Source organism: Coloeus monedula (assembly GCF_965178545.1).
Source record: "Coloeus monedula genome assembly, chromosome: 3".
NCBI lineage: Eukaryota > Metazoa > Chordata > Aves > Passeriformes > Corvidae > Coloeus > Coloeus monedula.
The window spans coordinates 106,471,411-106,477,381 of NC_138783.1; positions in this window are offsets into that span (position 1 = coordinate 106,471,411).

Below are 5,971 nucleotides of genomic sequence, written 5' to 3' on the forward strand. Positions count from 1 at the left end.
AGGTCTACTTTTTTGTTGTTGTTGGTATTAAACAGCTGAAGACTTTTTAAGCATCCAAATTATTTTATAATTCTTTGTGGCCTCTCCAGTTTTTGGTCTATTTAAAAAACAGGACCCAGCAGATACAAACTCACTTTATTTCTACTACCTACTCCACTGTGACCATCCCCAAAGAATACCAGTCCTTTTTGTTCCATGTGTATATGAGGCTCTTTTTGAGGTGTCTTGTGATTGCATTCCTTTTCTTTTCTGAAGTTTCTGCTTTCCAGGATTCAGAAATATCCTCTAGGTACATTATTTCCATTCATTAATCCTAGACACATAATTTTGCACTTGGATAGATTAAGACAACTTATTTAAGTGGTTCAATTCACAAAGTAATCCATTCTGTGGAGAAACTATGGACAGTTTCTGCATTACTGTCTTTTCCTCATCACCTGTATGTACTAATTCCAGCAGCTTTGTCACAGCCACAAATAAAAACAGGAGTGACTCTACAATGACTTCTAGACCACAATGGAAGTGTTGGGCCATAACTAAGGTTCCACCTCTTTGAACAATCCAATTGTTTGGTTATTTCTGCAATGTTATATATTTCTTCACAACTGTCAGTCCATCAGCTTTTAAGCATTTAACATATGATACTGAAAGTAAGGGAGACTTGGTGTTTGTAGTATGAAGCACCTTTCCCAAGTCTGCTCCATCTATACAACTCATGTGCTGAAGCTTCTCACCTGCTCCAGTAATGAAGTTTGGTGTGTGTGCCAAGATCATTTTTCCCTAAGCCACACTTACTGGTACTAGTTATAGTTCTACCCTTTCATTCCTTATCGAAGAAATCCCATGTTTTCTTTTCCATTATTTTTAAAGGACTGACTTTAACATGACAGCCAGCTTATTACCCAATTCATCTTCCTCAGACAAATGGGCACTGGCTGATATGATCCTTTCTGAAGTGGCTCAAGCCTTTTGAGATTTATTGTTATAAATGAACCAACCACCTCCTCTGTGACAAAGGCAGGCAGGAGTGCATTTTAAAGCATGTAACTCTACATTTCCCTATACTTTTACTTCTCACTAGGCATTTCCTACTGATTAGTGACCTTATGAGGTCTAACAGACTTTTGCTCTGACAGCTTTTCCTTTGTTGCGCTCAATTTTAAGACTCCAGGGTTATCGGGACCTGCAGATTAAACTATCAATAGAAAGACTGCTTATCCCTCATACTTCCTTTATTTTGGGACATATTTTTACAAGGATTCCTTTTCAGTGTAACTGTCCTGAATACACTATGCATGAAAGTCAGCAGCTACTACAGCCATGAAGTAAACCTTTATGCCACTGCTAGGAGCAATCTTGTTAATCCTCCTTATTCCTTCCTTTTTAGTTCAATGACTGCAGGTAAATATTGGTGCTCTTGCAATATTATTAACAACCAAAAGAGAACATTATGGAACGTTAGATCCTTGGGTAAGATGGCAGTATTTCCTTTTCATAAACAAGTTTCAAATAGAAGCTAGAAGACAGAAAAATTATTCCAGAATTTCCATGAGAATATATTAACAGAGGACTATTCTGAGAGAAATCAGAACAATCCCCCTTCACTTTCTTTCCTACCCAACTTCCATCACTGTGGCTGCATAGGAAAACCATGAAAAGATTACTTCAGCAGGCTCATGTTTACTGTACAGTGATGTAGCCAACTCACAATGAACTCTCATCACCAGCAGATGGGTTTGTCAAGGTCAAAAAATGGTTACTGAAACATGATCAGGTAACTGGACGGTAAAATAACTCTATTTCATCACAGATCAAGAAGCAAACACATCTCTACTTAAAGACCTTCAAATCAGTCACCATAAAGCTGATAAACCTCAAGTTACTCTCTTATAACCCGGGACTTAGCAATACAGGAGCTACAGCTTGAGAAATGTGGGAGTGTTACTCAGCACAATGGTGTTTGCTATGCATGGTGTAAATACCTGGAAAAGGATCTAATTAAGACACAAGTTTAAAAGGAACTGTGATTGAAAATGGCTTTTACAAATTTTTATAATTTACTGACAAGTAAATTATCAGTAAGATGGATGAAAACATCAGCCATACTAACTTGGAGCTGTACCCATTTTTCATGACTCAACAGACACACTAACCACTTTTAAGATTGCGTAGATGGAACCTGATCACAACATTGTAATAGCCACCGTGATAAATAAATGTCCAAGTATGAAATTAGCAGCAGGTATCTCCACAACTAATTCAATGACTGCTAAGTTCAAGCATTATTTTAAGAGGACACTCAGCAAAAGCCACCAACTTAATTTGGTTTTGAGAGGAAAAAGATACAGCACAGTACCTACTCCTGAGTGACACCAAAACAAACTCTAGGGAAAAATACAAAGGAACAGTAGATCACAAGTAAAATTAGAGTTGGACTGCAAGGGCTCTGTTCACTGTACTGAGAACAACTGAGCTATTAACTTTTATATACAAGCTGTATTCTCTCTCTGGTGTACCAAATCTGACACAACCTAACCACCAATCAAGGTCAGAAATCCTATTGCTTACAATATAGTTTTACCCTTTGCCTACTGAATTCCAGGAAGTGCAAGTTACAACAACATTTCTGCAGGTAAGTTAACCTGTGTTGCTCCAAAGTGGTAGCAGCACACCTACGGTACCTGCAGTTTCCAAGTGTGTTCTGCCCTTGGATACCTCTGTTGGCTGTGGGAGCAGAAAGGGCCGTGAATATCAGCTGCAAACATGGCTTCCTTCCTGGCAGCTGCACCCATGGGAGTTACCCTGTTTCTGATCACACCAGCGTGTCTGTGGCCAACTGGAAACCAGAGCGGCTGGGGACAACGTTGAGGTAATGGCTTCATCAAGACAAAAATTACACAAATGACTCAAGATCTGCTGGTATCTTGCTCCCAAGTGGTAAAGAACAGGGGGGTAAATGTGAAACAGTTATATAAAGACAGGATGAATGGCTAGCCAGTCAGGAAGTTAGGATTCAGGTCTTGCAAAACATTCAGCCATTTGCCTTTAATGGCATTACAGTTTTCTGAAGATCTTCCCCTGCAATGACATGACAATTGGCTATGCTGAATCTTTGACAGCAGTGTGCCCTGTATTCTGGATTTCCATTGCCTATGTGAATGAAAAATTGAATAAAATGTCCTTGGAACCAAAGACCTTACAGGATATAGTGCTGTTCACTGTCACTTTCTATGCACTTTACATTTGTTGGAAAACTGGCCTAGAAATTGTAAAATCATTCAAGCTGGAATCGTTCAATCAATTCTGCAGATTGTCTTGCCCAACCCTCCTACTCAGAGCACTGTCACATACAAAAGGTTGCTCAAGGCTGTGTGTGGTTGGGTTTTGAGTATCTCCAAAGTCAGAGACTTCACAATCTCTATGGGAAACGTGTTCCAACATTCCAAAGAAATTCAGAGTTTCTAAATTTCAACATAAGAACAAAGAAATAAATCTTCCCATTTACTTATCTATACTAGAGCTACCCTGCTGTTGATTATGAACGAACCATCATCTTTCTCTGCTCTCTCCCTTAACCTCTTCCATCCTCACAAAAATATTTACTTAAGACTATTTTACATTAATATCCCATATATGGTCAAGCTCAGAAAACCTTGTGAAAGTTAGTATTTTACGACCCCTTCCTGAAACCCAGGGCTGGGCTGAGTCTACAAAAGTTTAACTACAACCTTCATGGAATTAAATAAAATAAATAAACTTCTGAAATATTATGGTTCCCATTCTGTTCTCCGTACCATGGTGTGTTGGGTTCATGTGGCCAGCTCTTGCTAGCAGGGGTACTACAGGGGCAGCTTCCATGAGAAGCTGCTGGATGTCCTCCATGTCCATCAGAGCCAATGCCAGCCAGCTCCAAGATGGACTCACTGCTGGCCAAGGCTGAGCCCATCAGGAATGGTGGGAATACCTCTGTGATAACGTATTTGAGAATGGAAAAAAAAATTTTTTTGTGCAGGTGTAATTGCAGGCAGAGAAGAGCAGGGTGAGAACACGTGAGAGGAACAAGTCTGCAGACACCAAGGTCAGCAGAGGAGGGGCAGGAGGTGCTCCAGGCACCAGAGCCAAGATTCCCCTGCAGCCCATGGTGCAGCCCATGCTGAAGCAGCTGTACCCCTGCAGCCAAGGGAGGAGACCCAGGCTGGAGCAGGTGGATGCCTGAGAGGAGGCTGAGAGTCTGTGGGAGGCCCATGCTGGAACAGGCTCCTGGCAGGGACCTGTAGACCCATGGCTCAAGAGAAGCCCACGCTGGAGCAGCCTTCCTGGTAGGACTTGTGACCCTGTTGGGGACCCACACTGCAACAGGCTGTGTCTGAAGGACTGAACCCTGTGGAAGAGTGATCCAAACTGCAGCAGTTTGTGGAGAGCTGTTGCCTGTGGGATGAACTCATGCTGGAGAAGTTTATGGACAATGTCTCCCGTGGGAAGAACCCCAAACTGGAGAAGGGGAAGGACTCCTCTCCCTGAGCAGTGGCAGGAAAAACATGTGATGAACTGATCATAACCCCCATTCCCATCTCTCTGCACTGCTGGGGGAAAGGAGGTAGAGCTTGGGAAGAAGAAAGGGGGAGGGGGAAGATATTTTTAAGATTTATTTTACTTCTTATTATCCTGCTCTGATTTTGTTCGTAATAAATTAAATTAATAGCCCCAATTCAAGTCTGTTTGCCCTTAGGTATTTACTGAGTGATCTCCCCATGTCGTTACCTCAGCTCATGAACCTTTGTTATGTTTTCTCTTCCCTGTCCAGCTGAAAAGGGGAATGACAGATCGGCTTTGGTGGGTGCCTGGCATCCAGCCAGGATCAACCCACTGCATACGGTTAAAGTTTGCAGGGTGCATGTTTATCAAACACTATACTGAAATAAACTCCAAGCATCGCCCAATTTACGTTTTATGCCTGTGTGTTAAGATACAAAAGACTAGTGCATAAAATTAGAGCAGAGTCAAAGCTGAACCAGAGGCTCATTGGCAACATAAACACTACACATTTACTGTTCACAGCCAGATAAGTCACATTTGCATCATTTGATAAGCGCACCAGCCAATTTCCTTCCAGTTTCCTTAAACGTTAAAAACGCCTCTTGAAGAAACCTCCTCGAGGCCTGGCCCCACAATTATGCAACCTCTTTGAAGGTACCTCCTCACATCCATGAGGCTACTCACTTAATTTCTAATGCCTCGAAAACTTTAGGGTGCATCTTTAATGGATCAACAGCAACTCTCTCCTTAAAAAAAAAAAACCACCCACCAGCATTCTTAACTTGTAGGACAAGGATGAGAAAACACCTGTAGGCTGGGCTTGTGTTTCAACGCCAAATTATTTCCAATTTTCCACAGTTCACAAAATGCGACCCCCCCCGGCCTGGTACTCTTGTTACGTGAATGGCAGCGGCCCCCGCGGAGCGCCGTCCGTGTTCTACGTGGGGACCTGGGGTCCGGCACCGCACCCCGCTGCTTTCCGCTGTCCTTGTTCCCAGCAATTCCGGCCGGCAGCCGCGCTCCGCGCCGGGGTGACCCGAGGCCGCGCAAGCCGCGGCCCTCGGCCCGCGTCCGCCCCAGAGCGGAGCCCCCGCACCCTAAAAGCCGCTCCCCGCCGCGCAGACCCGAGTCCAAGCCCGCGGCGGGGGGCGCGGAGCCTGTGGCCCGCACTCCGGGGCCGGGCCGGGCCGGGCCGCGGGCCTGGCGGCGCGCGGGGGGGGCTCGCCCGGCATGGAGGGGTCGGGCGGGGAGGGAGCCCCGGGGCACCGCTGCGCTCCGGGGGCGCACGCCGAGCCCCGGGCGGAGCAGCGCGGCCGAGCCGCGGCGGAGGCGGCGGCAGGAGGAGCCGCGGGACCGAGCGCCGCCGCGCCGCCCCCGCCCCGCCGCCCCGACCGCCGCCTCGCCCGCCCCGCACAGGCCCCCGGCCCGCTCGGCC